Below are 18123 nucleotides of genomic sequence, written 5' to 3' on the forward strand. Positions count from 1 at the left end.
CCACTGACACAAGGAAGCAAGAACATGCTACTGAGAAACAGAGAAATATGAGAAATCACTAAACCAAATGTAGTAAACCATACGTTAAGTTTTCATTGTCATTAGTCTCTACTCCCCACTTTTCAGTGCTCCTCCTGTTATTTTCTTAGACATATCCAGACGGCTTGCCAGTACTGAATAACCCCACTTCTTTTAGTGCAGGCCCAAGAAAAAGCCAGACCTTTTGAGGATTGATGCCAGATAGAAGTGGTGCTTTTTCACAACCTCCTAATCCCTTCCCTTCGTATTCCTCCTGCCTTCCTTACATTGGTTATTCTTCCACATTTGCTTCTTACCTATGTTCCCTGTTTCTGAGCCTCCCCTTGCTGACCTGCAGCCAGTAAGAACAGTCACCAGCACAATTCATGCTGAAGAGGTAATAAAATTCTTACCAACTCTGCCAGCTAGGACATGATAATAACAATAATGTAATAATAATGTAGTAATAATGTAGTAGTAGTAGTAGTAGTAGTAATAATAGTAATAATAATAATAATAATAACAACAATAATTCAGGAGGGCAACATGCAAAAAACAATGGACACCCTCTTATCACTGAAAATCCTCATATTTATCCAGCTACAAGGGTAATTCAAGGAACAACAGTGAATTACCAATGATATTAGACAAATACTCATTAGTACAGAGGGGAAAAGGCTCCTATAAGCTAAAATCATCTTGCTGGGACACTAACATTATTTACTACATGACAAAGTTATTCTTGTATATCTACACTTAGAGCAACAAGGCAAATCTCAGCTCTTGGTCAAAGCCTCTGCTCATCCTTTACAGTGTGCATGAAAAGTCAAAACCTGAACGAGACATACTATGTTTCTAGTTTTTACAGGAAGGTATGATTAAAATTTATCTGTTTTCAGGTTCCTTCACAGAGCTGTGAGAACACTTGCAGGCAGGAGCAGTTCCCATTGTTCCACCCTGCTGCAAGGCCAGAGCTGCTCCCCTAAGAACCAGGCAGGGGTTCACACGCTGGGGCTTCCTGCAGCCGAGCGACTGAACCACTCTCTGCGTTCTGTCTGCCAGCCTGCAGAATGTCTTTGGGGGGAGAGGCAGCAGATGACAACTTACCCACTTGCAAAGATGATGCAAGCAACTAAAAATGGATTCTGTGAAAGATGGCTCCAGTGTTTACATAAAAGACAGGGCTTGAAATGTCCAGATGCAGTAGGGGAAGATACTCCAAACATCAACTGCAGGCTAGCCACTGTGTTCAAGACAGGTTTTCTTTATGGACATTAGTAGTGCACAAGTTCACACGGACTTAAGGATGAAATCAAGAAAATAAACACGTTATCTGATGAAAACACAGAAGAAAGTAACTTCAGTAATGGCAGGATAAAGACCACCTGCACAGTTGTGCAGACTGAGTCCCATAGTCAAAAAGGAAACCTACACACACCTGACCTATTGCCTGAGAAATGTGGGAGATGTGTTTAACTGATTTACCACTAAATGTAGCCTCTTCCTAATCCCTTTTTCTTTACAACACATATTTTTTGGTTTTTTATTTTTTGTTTTTTACTTAAATATTTGCAGGTTCAAAAACCATTTGGTACTATGTCCTGATTAAAATCTTAAAATGTACATTACCCTAGCATTTGATAAACATTTTTGTTACAGTTCCTAGGAAAAGACAGTTTTTTGGGTTTTTTTGGCTGATGGCTACATACTTGAACTCCACTCCAGTGAGCAGGCAAGATTCTACATCCACAAATATCTAGTTGTAACATGCTCATGAGACTAATATCTTTTATAGCTTTCAAGTGAACCATTCACCAGAAGGTATCAGACATGTACAGCAAGACAACCATTCTGAATAAAAACATATTTATAACCATGTCCTTCAAGGCCTGAGGCACTGTCTGTAGCTCACCTGAAAAGAAGCCTCTTTGTCATCTGAAGGATGTCTGGAGAGCATTTACACTTGGCAAATGTATGAAGCAAGAGAAGGTAATGGCAATAAATAGAGTTTTCAGTAGTTTAAGTCAACAAGGCTCCATGACTTATAAGAAAAAAAAGACCCCAAATCTGAACCTTCCCTTTGGGCCATCCCACATCTGTGTTGCTCTTTTCTGCTGAAGTATCCAAATCCATTGCCATTGAACACAGCCTCATCAGAGCACAGTGCTCAAAGCCAGCTCTGCAGAACAGCAAACAGACAGCAGATTGATCTTGAGGGATGAAGTTCAGTCTCTCTTCTGTCACAGACTGAGGGGGAGGAGGGACACATAGCACCACAGAAGCATTTTAGGTTTTCCAAACAGGCTGTCAGGTGACTAGGGCATTCATCAATTACTCATTCAACCATGCACAGAAGGATAAATTCTCGGTTTGGTGTTGGAATAGATGCAATTAATGCAGGTATAAAGTCCTTCAGAATCAATTTCACAGAACAACATGACTTGCAGACTGACAGCTGAGAACCTGCAGCACAGGCATGCTGTGCTGACAGCACTGCTGCCCTGAGCCCCAACTCCAAACAAACCTGTACCCGCTCCACCTCTCACCTGAAAACTACAAATGAGCAAGGGGCAATTAAAATGAGAATGGCTGTAAGTACAGATGTGACACCACTGCCAATCACAACGATGCCTGCAACCGCTGTTCAATTTCTACTTGTATTTTCTCCTAGCAAAATTATTGCTGAAGTGTGACTATGTTATTGCTAGAGAGAATGCTCACTATGTGCAAGGAGACATGCCTCAGCTGGAAGTATTAGCAACCCAAATATATGCTATATGCCTTCATAAAAGTATGCTTCTCAATTTTGTCATATAGTATATTTGAAAAAATATATATTATTTACATACTTTTATACAAAAACATAAATGATACAAAAAATTTTCTCAATGATAACAATTATCAGCTACAATTCCCATTACAAAAGACAGCTGGAGAGTTACAGATTTCCACAGCTCCCCGTTTGGACAATGCCAGTGTTTGAGCAGTGTGTGTCACAGCGTCCCTGAGATGGTCTGGAACTGGCTGCTACCAATGCCAGTCATCTCCTGCTTTGGAAACGCAGCAGCTGTGAGCAGCGCCTGCCCCTGCACGGCTGTGTGCCCACGGGCACCCCAGCCCACACATCTGCAGGGACGGCCGTGCCCCAGGAGCGAGCCTCAGCCGCCTTCGGCACGGGCAGCAGCCCGACCGTGCCCCTGCAAAGCGGAAAAACGACACTGCTGAAACCCTGCTTTCGCTCAGGATACATTCATGAGCTCTTCAGTGCTACCCATGGATGTTCCTGCGCAAATGACCACTACAGAAATGTCCAATTCTTGCATACCATAAACGTAAATTGAGGAATACCACTGTTTTCCAATAAACAGGGCTTCCAATTGGCAAAAGTTTTACTAAAATGAAGTTTCATCAATTACTAAACTGCAGACAACTCTTCCTTTTGCCCTGAATTAGAACTGCACAGCAAAACTCTGTTTGCTGCCAAGAACACTCCACCTGCAAACTTTTACATTTCAGCAAATGAAGCTCTCTCCTCTTCTGTTCTCCAAGCTACAAGTCAAAAAACCTCCTTGAACGTAGAAGCAAAATAAAAGAATTAGACAAAAAGCATCTGGGTTTTCAGGCCACAATTTCCAATACTTCCATCAGTTCTCCAATGTCCCAAAGGTGATATTTTCCGATGTGCATTTGATTTTGTTCACCCGTCAAAATTGAAAGTACTGTAGTAGGATTACACATAACTCTACTCTAGAGATAATTTACTGTTTCTACTAATACTTTTTGAAGAGATGAAGAGTTGCGAACACCAAAATTTACAAATGATATCACAATTAGAGGAGATCAAGGACAACTGACTAATTTGAGGAAAACCACAAGGAAAGATGAATGAGCCAATGTTGATAAACACAAAATCACACAAACTGTTCCCATCCAAGTGACCCATATGCCTTCCTGTAGCAAGGGTAGGTGACAGAAACACAGCTACAAAATTAGGCAGGCTCAGGTTAGAGTGCCTGGCTAGGCAGGGAAACCTTTTGCTGAAGTGCCAGAGGGGGGAAAAGTCAGGTCAATGGTACATTAAATAATGTCAATAATTGTAACTATACTCCAAAACACACATCCACAGTGCAAAATGTAGGCAATCCAGCATACAGCAACAAAAAAAATCAGAGAGATAGAAAACGATATATTGAAGGAATGAAGATTAAGTGTGGAAATGGTCAAGAAGCAAAACAAATACTGAATGAAGGCATATAGTTCTTTGCTAATGCTCAGTTAAAACAAGGAGAAACTTTAAGAACGGCATTCACAGGCTTCCTGCCGTGTGGCAGAACTGCATCTTTATGCAGCACTACAAGATCCTAAGATGCGATTTTCTTCTCACAGTGAAAAAGATTTCTTCCTGTAAAATCTGCTAAAGGCATGCAATTTTTTCATGAGATGGCAACATTTTGCCATCAGAGTTTACCAGTTGGAGATGCAATTTAGATAGCTTTCCTGCCTCAGTTCCTGAAAGATTGAAAGTATGACTCAAACGTATTTTAGATGCTAACATCAAAGGAATCTCAAAGAGTCGTCACAACAACACCAATCTTATTTCTACCTTTTAATTCCCTGCCCTATATTCTAGTCACATGCTAATTCCTGAGCAGGGCAATTAAGCACACCAAAACCAGTAACAGGGACTAGGAATTCATGTGTTAGGAGAAAAGCGTGGGCTCGTTTTATCAAATCTACCTAATTTTGTTCAATGACAAGAGCACTAGAGAAACACATTTGGTGTAGTCTTGACACTGCCCTGTGGCTTTGTGAGACACAACCAAGAAGCCAAGGTGAGAGAGCCCTGGGGAAAAGAGAGGTGACCAGGGCACCTCCTTAGGAAGCTGAAGCCAAAGCAGCAGTTTGCTTGCACGGAAAGGCAGCTTGGGAGTGGGCTCTGCCACAGCTGTGCTCCCGGCACAGCAGCAGAAGCTGGCACTCGTAGGCATTCCAAAGGGCATGGCTGGGGCAGGGGACACACAAGGCAGAGCTCAGGAACTACAGGAGAATCCAGCTTGGAACAAACAGCAAGCTCAAACCCAACCGACCCCAACACACCAAACACTCAGGTCTGCTCATGGACCCCAGCAATACCCAATTTCCCATCGCCACCCACACACAGCTCTGCCTCACCCACACTCCCGGTGATGCAGGTGACACAGAGAACCGAGTCCTGCATCAAAGCAGATACTGCAAAACAACAGCTCTGAGGAAAACACAAAGCTGGGATGCCTGTAATCAAAGTACCTTCCCCTGGCAAAGAAAAGAGAGGGAAAAGAAAAATAAGGTACCCCACTGATCCCTCCTGCTTCTTTTCCATTTTGCACTGCACTGAAAATGCACAGTCTCCCCAGACTGCTTCACTGAAGTTTTGTGCACCCAATTTCAAGCTGGATCAATTGAAAAGTCAGAAGAAAGCAACCAAAGCAAAGCAAATTTTATGCAGAAGTTGCCTGTGTTCAGATATAAAGCAGAGACTTTTGGGAAAAGCAGTAACAGCCATACTACTGAAGTCACTGCAGGAAAGACAAAATAATAATCAAGGATAATATTTAAAAGAGCTACAGCTTCCTTCTTGCCAGTATCAGACAACATAAATTACATTAATTATTTAAGTGCTGCTCTCTTCTCTAAATGGAATACAGGGGTTCCTTTTTGCCCTTCCAAATTCAAACGAACACGATTTTTTAGATCATTTCACATCTACACATAATAGAAAAAATTAAATGTTCACACTTAGGATTTAGATATGGCTGACAATTAATACTGATATATTTAAATAAGCATATCTATCAACAGTGAAGGTACAAACTCAACCAGTTATTTTCACTGTGCTGTAACACAAATCTCAGAATGAAGGATTTAAAAGTTTTGCTAAAAAGCAAAGCTTCTCAGTAACAAGGAAGGAGTTGGAAAATTACGCAATTTTAAGTCTTAAAAAAATACAACAATTAATTAGTGTTTTAGGGGATTTCCACTTTCAAACCAGAGAAAGCCTGCTCCTGCTTGCTCTCTGCAAGTCCAAGAGAATGTCAATACAACAACTCAGGAAATACACTCCTGGATGACACCAGCAGAAAAGAATGCACCACTTGCGAGATTGCTCTTTATTGCTCCTTTATGTAAGGCTTACGGGGTAATTGTAGTTAGCGGCATATCTTTCCAATTTTAGAATGTCTTAGTTCAGCTCCGTAAGAATATGAGCAATTCAGAGAGCTGCTACTGCCCTGTCCTTTGCGGGCGCTGTGAGCGCGGCAGGAACCGGCCCCTTGGCAGGACGCGGCACCGACCGAGCCCCGGTGCGGGAGGGAGCAACCACCAGCACCCCAGCCACTGGACTGCAGCAGCTGAAATACTTGGCACACAAACCGTTTATGCCACCTAAAATGAGCCATTTTTGTAAGGTGCTCTAAGGCAGCTGCTGGTTATCTTCTCGGTATCACAGACAGCAGGATCGATTACAGATAGTAACAGCATGCCCATGCACCTAATAGCATTTTCTTGCCTATTTGTGAGAGACCACTTCAAACCCAAAACATTTAAAATTGAGCTTTTCAGCAAGAGCACAGGAATTCCACCAACACTCAAACCATTGGTTTTTATTCTTTAACTTAGTATAATATAGGACATTCTCTATTACTTCAGTTCTCATACGACCTAAGAGGTGAAGCTGCAAATACCAGAGCAAATGTGAACATGCCCAGCAAGGAGGGGCAAAAGTAGGCTCAAAAAAATCTACCTTACACATACTGTGTTTAAAAGAAATGTGTAATGCTGCACTTTTGTCAAACTTTTTGACAAAAGCCCAACAAAATCTTGATGAAAAATGTCATATATATATATATATATATATATAGTCTGCACATAATTATTACTTCAAGTAAGGTTTTTCAAAGAAGCTGCTTCTTTAAAATGGTAAATACATTTCGTAAGTTGTTTCTCTACAGTAATGCTGCTGGTTAATTTCAAATAACACTCAGCATACATCTTCTGATGAATACTGTCAAAATATTTTTTACATGCTTTAAAAGTAGCCCTCAGCAAGGTTACTAATGCAGACTTCAGATCAGCACATTCCCATACAGCAGGGTAAACATGCACACACATTACCTTGTCCCATTTCTATCTGTTCTTAATACTGATGCTGCTGCTGCCTGTCATCATGCTCTTGGTGAGCCACAGAAAGGAAATGCCCAGGAATAAGCAAGAAGTCCCTTGTCACTTATGGTCATCTTAAAAGACAGTGTTTACTTACAACTGAACTGACAGAGTACCCTGCCCATATGGCTTGGGGTGGCATCCTGAGAGCTGCTGTCCTTGGGCACTCAGGGACCCAAGCACAGCTGCCTTGAGGCAGGGCAGCCACCACCCACACACAGCACGAGGGCTGAGCAGAGCCCTGCCAGGCTGACAACCCAGCCCAGAAGAAGCCAGGCTTCCTCCCCGGAGTACTGTCCTGGCCACACACTGCTGCTGTGACCCCAGTGCCAGGGACAGCAGGAGCACTGTGGCACTGCTGGCACACCTGTGCCCCTGCGGTCAGAGCAGTGCCAGGGAGCCAGCCCTCATCTTGGAGAAGCCAGTCTGATCCTCTTTCAAAGCCAAGATCGCTACCATCACTAGCCCTGTCCTGCACAGGAATGATAAATGAAAGCATTCAAAGAGAGGAAAAGGTGGTAGAGCTGGCACAGGACAAAGCTCTGACACAAGGCTGGTTACTTGTTCCACACCTAAGGCCAACAAACACCATGCAGGGGTGGGACAAGTCTTTAGAATCCATTATCCTCAAGTAAGTCTTCATGAAAGTGAAACTGTTTACTGGAGTGGCAATATGAACTGCAGGTTTCACAATGAATTCTAAAGAACTGATGACCCAGCCTCACTGACAACCTCTTAGCAAAAGATTGAAGAACTTGTGCTGGTACAAAGTACAGCATGCTCAAAGCCACCAACTTTCAACAGAAAAAGAGGCTTCCTTAGTAAGCCATCAATTCACTGTCTTCAAAATAGACGTCTGTCGTATTTGTAATTTATTAGTTACAATCTTAATCCATCTGAGAATTGTAAGACCCACTGACCAAAGCAAAATTCAAAGGATAGGAATAGTCATGTCACCAAGAGAAGTCAAAGAATGTAATTACCTCTCTGAAGGCTGTAACTGGGGTTCCTTCACATGACAAAAGACAGAGGTTACAGCATATCCATTAATGCTGTTCAGTCAATCTCCAACAGCAGAGAAGAGACAGCTGCTAGTAGTGGCCACTCACACTTTGGGGTGCGAGCTCTGTTAGAAAGAGATATCACTGGAATCTTGGTCCTGTGAGACCCAGCTGCTCTAGACATCAGTGGAGGCATGAATAATCAGCACAGTGGTGGGGCACAGCTACTCATTTAATGGATTTGGTGACAAAAAAATGCAGTTAAATAAAAAAGATTACTCAACAAACTTAAGCCTAAAAGAGAACAGAAAAAAATCAGTTGCCAAAATTGCTATGGAGTGATTCAATTTCTAAATGGAAAGACAATTCAAGTAGGCAGAACTGTAACTTAAGTGGTGGATTTAAGAAGAACCAGTCTTACAAAATAGGAAACAATGTGGTGATATGAACCAGCTGAACCCAGCAGAGCTGATCTACTGCTCCCAAATAAATCCATAGCTATCCAAAGCAGTGGAAGGGATGACACACAGAGGCATGCAACTAAGCTAATAGAGGAGTCCTTATCTGGGAAGCATACCTACTTTTAAAAAGAGATACAAATGCAAAAGAAGGCTGATGTTCCCTTCCTAGCCTAAGGGGAGAGGAGAAATCTATCTGCCTGCTGCTGTTTTCCAAGTCAAATAATAATGGAGTTATGAGAAAGCTGGAGACAAGCAAGCTAAAGCAGCACAGCAACGATGGATGACATAAACATCTGTCTGCAGAGGAAACACAGCCAGGTAACAGCCCAGCAGGTACCTCAGACAACGGTAAACACAGTCTTTGTTGTCAAATGACCATCATTAGGCATGCAGCCTGCTTAAGGGAAGGAAGACAAAGAAGTAGAATTAACTTCTCCATCCAGAGAGAAGTTTCTCCACTAGGAATTGCCTTGTGATTGATCACTATTAACACTGGCAAAGCAATGGGCTTTCATATCTTCCAAATCTGGGGGGGTTTTGGTAGGCAAGAAGGGCATGGAGCATTAATCTCGCCAGTGCTCTTTACCCAAATCACAGACAGTGAACAACGACAGTTTCTGTGATGGACAGCAAGGCCATCACCAAGACATAAATGGAGAGAAGAACACAGCTGCTCCTGTGAGATGGCCACAGTAACGGCACATGCTGTTGTAGAGGGCATCAAAAACACACTTCCAGCAGAGAATATGAGGTGTTGCTCCCCTTAGAAGTTAAGGGGAAGTTAATGGAAGTTAACTCAGCACCTGGCACAGGCCTTGATTCTCACATTTGCAGTCGGTTCTGCTGGTCTGCCTGAATTCAAAGGCTGTCATGATGAAAAAGAAACCAAATTCTCCTTTTTCATCACCAGAAACCTTTCAAAATAGAAACCGAGAAGATACTGTTTTCTATGAATATTTGGTGTAAAAATAAGGACAAGGAAACATTTGAGAGAAGACCAAACATGTCTTAAATGACCACAAAAAAATGTATCACTGTAGCTACAAATTAGGAAATTTCCTAGTGAAACAAACATTTTGGAAAAGTAAAAAAAGTACAGTGAATATACCATTTGAGAATAGAATTACTGGTGGCTATTTTCTCCACTGTTGTAATTGCACTGTTAGGATCCTAAGAGAGGATTTCTATCATACTGGTACATCTGACTTATTTTTTCTTATTTGTACAAATAAAATCATATCTAACTTAAGGGAAGTCAAACTCCCTTCAATCAGAGTTAAACCAGCAGAAAGTAGCTGGCTCCTCTGGGATGTGTTTACAGGCAGTACTGTTTTGATTCACATTCTGCTGGCATCCCTGCAGCTGGAAAATGTTAAGGTCAAATCAAGGTGATTTGCTTGCTTTCCTCCTGTGGCAGGGCCATTTCAGTTAGGACTCTAATAAAGCATACACCTGTATCTTCACACAATAGCTCAACTAACTAACAACCAAAGCTATTACTGCATTTAGCATCCACCCATAGCAATGCCAGGAATGTCTGCGTACCCACAAAATCACACATTCAAGTTCCACCTCATTTAAAGTACAAGCTGGCATGTGAAAACCATTAGTTCAAGTCACTTTTTCTCTCTCCTCTAGTACTGTGTCAAGACTTCACATCTTGGTTTAAGTTCACCTGGGACAAAGAGGGATCTGATCCTGTCAGTCCAGTGTAGGAGCAAGTCAAGGCCACACCTGCTGTAACCCACCCAAATGAGCATCACAGTTGTAGCTGTGCCAAGATAAACAATAACTTGGGGGACATGCTGATTGTCCCCTACCCAAGTCACTCTGCACACACAAGTCACAATTCTCTTTGAATCTACTTTGTAAACCCACAGAGATCCTACGCTGCAGGAAGTCTGACAGACATTTTCTTTCATCTAGAAGAAGAAATGATCAATGTTGGCCAGGTAAGAGGCACAGTCACTGCATCTCCTAACACACACTTCCAGATAAAAAAGGCAAAACAGAAATAAAGCCAGGGATTAGCACCACCTCAGTCAGCTTCACAGGCCCACTGCCAGTATCCTGGACAAGATTAATCATATCAAACACCAGCTTTTGTTTCAAGGAAAACTGAGTGAAAAACTGATGAACACCTAAAACTGAAAGGTTGCCATTAGTGTTCATAAATCTATGAAGTTGTAAGTTTCACAAATTTAACACACCAAACTGATTCACATTCATATTGAAAAAGTACATTGGCAGAGAGTCTGAACTTTGAAGCAAGGCTGTCCATCAGTAAGGGCTTTGAAAGGCAAACAAAGTCCCCAACACTACAGAGCAGAGAGCTGCTCACTCCATGCACCATGTGAGAGATCAGTCAATGCATTAACAAGCACTGTATTCCAAAAAGCAGCATATCCTCAGTGACAAACATTGTATTCCCACCGAATTGTGCCGTTTCAGAAACGGAAAAGGTCCAAGTATCACAAGCACATGGTAAACTGAGCTATCCACAAACCCTTCAGAACAGCTCCGGTGCAGCAGGGCAGAGATCCCTGTGCCTAATCCCGACTGACAGGGACCTGAGCAGTGCGTGCTCCGTGCCCCGGGGCTCTCTCCCAGCCCCACTGGGAAATGAGCTGGCTGCACAAACACTGCATCTTCCAGTCTGGAATCACTAGATTCAGCTAAATTATGGGGACCTAATTGTAAAGGAGATAAATTCCAACTCACAATACCTTTTTTGAAGTTGTGTAAAATAGATAAATACTCTGAAGGAATACCAAGCATTAGCTGTTTCCTAGAAGTTTTTTTCCCATAGTCTGTAAGGAATCTTTTAAAAGCTCCAAGTATGAGTGATTCTTGCGACAAAAGAAATTGCAGAACAGTGGTTATTCATCTGTTGTCTAGAACCAACCAAAACTTGGTTCTGAAATACAGGTAAAGCAAGCTTAACAGTTTTGAACTTCAACAGACTAAACTATTCTATAAGGATTTTCACCTCATGCCTTGGTGTAAGGATTAATAAAATACACTGGCAAGCGTAAATCCAAAAGACAGCGGTACAATGGGAGGGTTGATAAAATAAATGTTGTAAAAATATAGAAAGTTAAGAAGCCTGTGTAGGCATCCCAAGTACATCCCTGCTCTCCTCCTGCCCCAGGCTGTTATAAGTTGGAAGAGCAGAGGCTCTGGGGCTGGTTGTTAATTAGTTCCTGGGCATTAGCAGCATGACACAGCAGAGTTTTCACAGGTAGTATTTATGTTTGTACTAGGGAAAAGGACACACCACCCTTGAATTTCTGGACTTACAAGGCATTTTTGCTTCGAAGATAAAAAAAATTCCAAGACAAAAATCTCTATTCTGGCTATAATTCTGTGCAAGATGCAAACCATTTGAGTCAGCTAGAGGATGGCTTTAAGTCCAGAGACCAAAGCTAAGGCAGCCTCTGCGAGATCCAAGGAGGGAAACAGCCGAACGCAATCCATGCAGCAGCACAGCTTGTCTCCCCTTCCTCCAACATGTCTAAGTTTGCCCACTAAAGACTTGGAAGTGAGACAGACACGTCAAATATTTGGAAAGAAAACCCTCACAGGCAGGTGGCTATTTGCCATGCAGACAACAGTAACAAGTTCTCCCAAAGGCCTGCCTGTGTCAGGGAACCTGGGGGAAGGAAGAACCAGTTATCAGCTCCAAGAGAAGCAAGAGCAACTCTAGAAGTGATCTGCTCAGAGTTAGCTGCTCTTCATTTTGTGAGGACATCCCATATGACCACAAGGATGCTGCTGGCCTGTGGAATGAGGCCTTCCTGAGTGCTGCACAGCTGAAGTAAAGGCTCTCTGAACTTTTCACACCAGGGCATTCTTCTAAGACATGATCAATCAGCTTCCATGCGCAAGGAAAAAGGTCGTGTTTATGCTTCAAATCACACAAAGTGTCTGTGCAGCAGAGTCCTTTGTTTTCACCATGCTCAGTCACAACACCAAGTTGGAGAACAATCAGTTTAGAAAGACAGGATTCAGTAAACTCTGAGTAAAGAGCTCCAAGACTCGGTGAAGAGCTGAGGGCTCGGGGTGTTCCTGCAGCAGCCCCGCCTGGCGCAGGGGTTTGCTGTGTGCATTGGTGCACGCTGGGTTTCATGCAGCCATTGGTGCTCCGAGCTGCAGCTTCCACAGCTGCTCTGCCTGAGAGAGGTGCACACAGCCCGACCAACACAGCCTTCACCACACGGTCCCAGTGAACTGGGAACACCTGACAGGAGGAAATACCATCCCACAGTGTGCACTGCTGCACAGAAACCATATTCTTCAACTTTCTAAAAAACAAACAAACAAAACCCCCTGGAATATTGCCATAGTAAAATAAAACATTTTTCTTCTGTTGCAATATGACTCCTGTGACACATTGAGATGCAGAGAAAAAAAAAAGGAAAATTCTGGAAAAATTGCAATAACTTGAATTATCTTTGCTATCTGAAAAAAAGGAACTTGCTTTAGTATTTCAAACTTCAGTCTGAAATACATTAATATTTATATTATAGGTTAAATCAATATACTAGTAATACAAAACAACTCAATATTACTATATTAACTAGTACAATGAACTGTATCACTAAAATAGCATTTGCTGCATTCTAACAAGGCAAGACTTCCTAAATATAATGCACTTCACACCTCCTAAAAGCAGGAAGTTGTGATTCAGGATATCTTCTTTTGTATCTATATTTACAACAGTAAATAAGTTATTTAAAATCTCCCCATTATGAACAGCAATAAATGCTTTAAGTTTAATACAGAATGTTATCCTCCTCCACAGTGTGACTACATTTCCAGACTGGATCAATGCAGCAGCAGCTCCCAATGGACAGTGGGTGGTTCCTTTCAGAGCACTCAAGTTAGCCAAAATAAAACTCAGCAGCTCATCAGACAAATCCAGCTCCTGGATTCAGTGTGCCTTGCTAATTCAACACTTTTAACTGCATATCTTCAGGATTTTTTTTTTTTTTTTGGATTTGGGTCTTTTGTTGTTGCAGTTTTTTGATTTTGTCTCAGTTTCAGTACATGACCTGGTGAATTTTTTCCTGCTTAAAAATAACCTGGGTTCCGCAACTAAATTAAAAAACTCTGAGTGTTGAAAGACTGACTACATCAGCCTGAACAAAAAGCATTCCACAACAGGCAGTGCTCTCTACCAGAACTTCAGAACTTCCTTAAGTGTCAAGTTCTTGAACCACAGGAAGTTTTTCTGCCAGTATCTATTCTGTGAAAAACACTAAACTAGGATTTTTTTTAAAGTATCTTCTGGAAAAGAATGTATTTAATGACAGCGAAATTTCCTAAATCTCAGTGTTTGCTGTTGCTATGATTAATGCTAAGGAACAATAGCAAAACTAAAAAAACTCAGAATTTTCTTTCTTTATGTGATAGTCCCAATAACACAGAGCAAATGGGCACATCTCACAAGTCTACAAGTCAGTCTGAGATTTCTGGGTGCAATGTTTTTTCATTTCCCATCCAAAACAGAAACATGCTCCCAGAAACAAGAGATGCGTTGTACCAGCCATCTCACTGCCAATATTTTAAATTTCAGCTGCAATATGGAACTGGGTATTTTCATTACATTAGTTACTAGGACAAAGCTGGATATGAAGGCTGTGGAGCAGCAGGAGGTGGCAAGTTCTGTCAGTATATCTTTGATTAAGGCTGAATCAAATTACACAGTCCAGGTTGAGCACTGGCTCACAAGGACCCTGGATAAGGTGGGTGTTACAGAAAGGCATGTTTTTGCTATCTTCTTCAGTTGTTTCATAAGTTTTGCCTTTGTGCCTATAAGCTCTGTGGAGCATGGACTTCTCTCCATTTCACAGAGGGCTACATCAGTTTGGAGTTTAGGCACCAGGATGATACAAATTAAATCTCCTTTCACAATAGGCTATAAGTTCAATACTGCTGTGTATTTGTCAATAAGAATACAGGTAACTTTGTTTTTAAAAAAAAACACTATGAAAATACTAAGTCTTTCTGAGATTTGTTTCCCTATGTACCTTCAGATAGCATACAAGACTTGAGCATGAATTAGCAGAAGACAATTGTTGAACACCATCACATAAACACACCTGTACACAGAATGCCTCCAATTAGCAGCCCAGTGCTCCACTTGTCCAGAAGCCACTGAAATCAGTGCCATTACATATGCTACCTCGGGTTCATTTTGTGAAAGATACGACATGCTTCAGCTTTAAGCCTGTCACATTGACATGGAAGTTAAAGAATTATCATTTGTCTGAAACCATTTCAGAGAGAGGTGAGTTTCTGTGGTTTTAGTTTTCACCAATCAGATTTACCTGTATGATAACAAATGTGCCAATACAGGCTACACAACAGGAAGTTCTGCCAAGGCAAGACAGTGAAGAACATGGGTTTGGAACTGAAGAGGTTTCCTTTCAGAGCATCTAGGATGCATTGCCTGCTGCTGCCTTCCTGGGAAAGAGGACAGAAATCCACCACAAAATGGAAATCTCCCATTCACATCTGATTTCTAGTACGGATGGCATTAAGTTACATCATACAGAGCAAACTAAGGGATAGATTAGGTGCTTTCTATTCGGACACGTGTAATGCAAAGCATTTGAGTCCATTTATAAAAACCTGTTAAAAGCATAGCCCAGATGACAGTATTTGGCTTGCCACACTACAGACAGAAGATGAGGAGCTTTTGATAAGGAGATAAAGACAGGAAAAGTTTTTGGTACCCACAGAAACAAACAGAAATCTAGAATTTGTTTAATGCTTCTTCCTTGTTCCTTACAGCTGGACCTCATAGGACAAAAGGTGATATTTGGCATCACATCACAGCTCCTTCTTTTCCTCGCTTGCTCCCAGACCTGTGCTACTCCTTGCCCTACCTGCACTAGGAAAACTGCTGGAGGCGGCCCCAGTCAGTCTAGGGGCATTTCTTGGACCAGCCTGATGCACAGCTACCCCTACTGCCAGCCAGCAGAGGTGCCCCAAGACAAGCAAATCCCATCAGGGCTCCCCCATGCAATGCTCTGAGGTGCATCTCACTCATCAGGGAATGGCAGCCTGGTGCCCCAAACTGCTCTGCACAAACTCAGCAAACCCTGAAGGCCAGTTCAGCCCACAGCCTGCACAGGGGCTGTGAACCACCTGCCTCGTACATCCCACAGATCCCATAGCCACAGGGGCATTTCATGCACTGCCCACAACCACCAACCCATTCACAAACAGTAAATACATTAAAAATCCCCCCACTGAGCTGTGATGCAAAATGCAAGTTTCAACTTGTGCACCTTCAAAGAATTTACATTAGATTCCTTTCTGCTCTTTAATAATGAATTCATCACATCAATCAAAACATTAGATCAACTATAATGTTAATTGAAGGTTCACAAAAACACACTACATTTCAGTTAGAACACTACATGGAGGGGGGGTTAATTTTACTTATTTCTTGAATAATGGTTTAATGACCCTCAAATTAAGTAACAACTCCTGGTTTCATTTTCTCCACTAAAATAAAGACATATTTTAAATTATCTTTAAAAGCAATTAAACAGGAAGTTGACTGGTCTTCAATTCTCTGTAAGGAAATTTCTTACCTAGCTAGGTAAAATCTCTAAAATGCTGCACAAAGTTAAAAAAAAGGGGGGATCATCTGTAAGAGATGGTCATGGAGACATTTTGGAGAAAAACAGCAATTTCTTTTTCTTAATATAGTAAAACTGCTTAAAATTAAAGTAGGAAAACACGTGTATAATAAAAGCATGTCAAAAACTCTGTTAAAATGGCACCTTGTTTAAAGACGCCATACTCGAAGAACAGATTTTTCCCAGCTTTCCAAAGTCATCTTTGTTTTCCTGTAAGAGCGGGATGCAATGAAGAGGACCAGAAAGTTGAAGACAGCCCTAGACACTCTCCCCGGATGCCGGCAGCCATGGGCTGTGCCGTGCCGTGCCGCTGGCAGGGAGGAAAGGCAGGAGAGGCAGCAGGGAACTGGCCGGGCCGGTTCCCGCAGACACCACTCGCTCTTCAGGAAGGAGGGCTGACTCACACAGCCCATCCTGAAAGGAGGGCAAGCCTGTGCTGGAGTCACCTCCCTGGGCCTGGACACACGGCTGCTCTGGCCCTGGACACATGGCTGCCCCACAGCCTCGCTGGGCCTGGACACATGGCTGCCCCACAGCCTCGCTGGGCCGGGACACACACACGGCCATCCCACGTCCTCCCTGGGCCTGGACACATGGCTGCCCCACAGCCTCGCTGGGCCGGGACACATAGCCATTCCATGGCCTCTCTGGGCCCGGACACATGGCTGGCCCTGGACACATGGCTGCCCCACGTCCTCTCTGGGCCTGGACACATGGCTGGCCCACAGCCTCCCTGGGCCTGGACACACATGGCTGCCCCACAGCCTCGCTGGGCCTGGACACATAGCCATTCCATGGCCTCTCTGGGCCCGGACACATGGCTGGCCCACAGCCTCCCTGGGCCTGGACACACACACGGCCATCCCATGTCCTCCCTGGGCCTGGACGCATGGCTGGCCCTGGACACATGGCTGCCCCATGTCCTCCCTGGGCCTGGACACACATGGCCGCCCCGCATCCTCCCTGGGCCTGGACACATGGCTGCCCCACAGACTCCCTAGCCCTAGACACACGGCTGCTCTACATTTTCCCTGGACCTGGACACATAGCTGCTCCCTGGGCCTGGACACACGGCTGCTCTACAGCCTCCTTGGGCCTGGACACACGGCCATTCCACAGCCTCCCTGGGCCAGGACACATGGCTGGCCCTGGACACATGGCTGCCCCACAGCCTCCTTGGGCCTGGACACACGGCCATTCCATGGCCTCCCTGGGCCGGGACACACACATGGCTGCCCTGCGGCCTCCCTCGCCCTGGACACACACACGGCTGCCCCATGGCTGAGCACCATGGCCTCCAGCCTCCCATGGCCCAGCTGAGCCACCGTGACATACCACTCCCAGACCCTTCTCCTTCAGCCTTCCCTTTCAATGACAAAGTCAGATATTCCACTATCAAAAAATAAAATAATTAATCTTCTGTGAAAGTGATGGACTCCTTCTTTCCTCCTGAAATCCAGGCCTCTGTCATCTGCCTCAAAGTAAAGGAGAGAGGTACTAAGGGCAGCAAGGGGAAGAGGAGCAAAGGTCTGAATGCTGCTGCCAGCTGCAGAGATTTCACTGACAAGACGCTGGGATTTTCTTCTATGTAAGCAAAAGCTTTGGGAAGGTCACCAGAGGCAGTTTTTGGCTGTCTTTATCCACCTCCTCTCCTCCCTCTGCAAACCTCCCCCAGGCAGAATAAATGAGTATTCTGTTTGGATAAAAGAACATGAGAAGTTATCCAATGAACTAGGACATCTCGCAGGCGTTAGGAAAAGCAGCTGAGAATCAGCAAAGCTCCCAAGCATG

The 18123-nt window shown here is 43.4% G+C and overlaps 1 protein-coding gene across 2 annotated transcripts in view; it reads right to left on the reverse strand.

The window, feature by feature from the left end:
• PKP4 (plakophilin 4) overlaps positions 1 to 18123 on the reverse strand; it is a 65408-nt gene that overhangs the window by 43873 nt on the left and 3412 nt on the right. The window lies entirely within an intron of this gene.

Source organism: Melospiza melodia, chromosome 8, assembly GCF_035770615.1.
Source record: "Melospiza melodia melodia isolate bMelMel2 chromosome 8, bMelMel2.pri, whole genome shotgun sequence".
NCBI lineage: Eukaryota > Metazoa > Chordata > Aves > Passeriformes > Passerellidae > Melospiza > Melospiza melodia.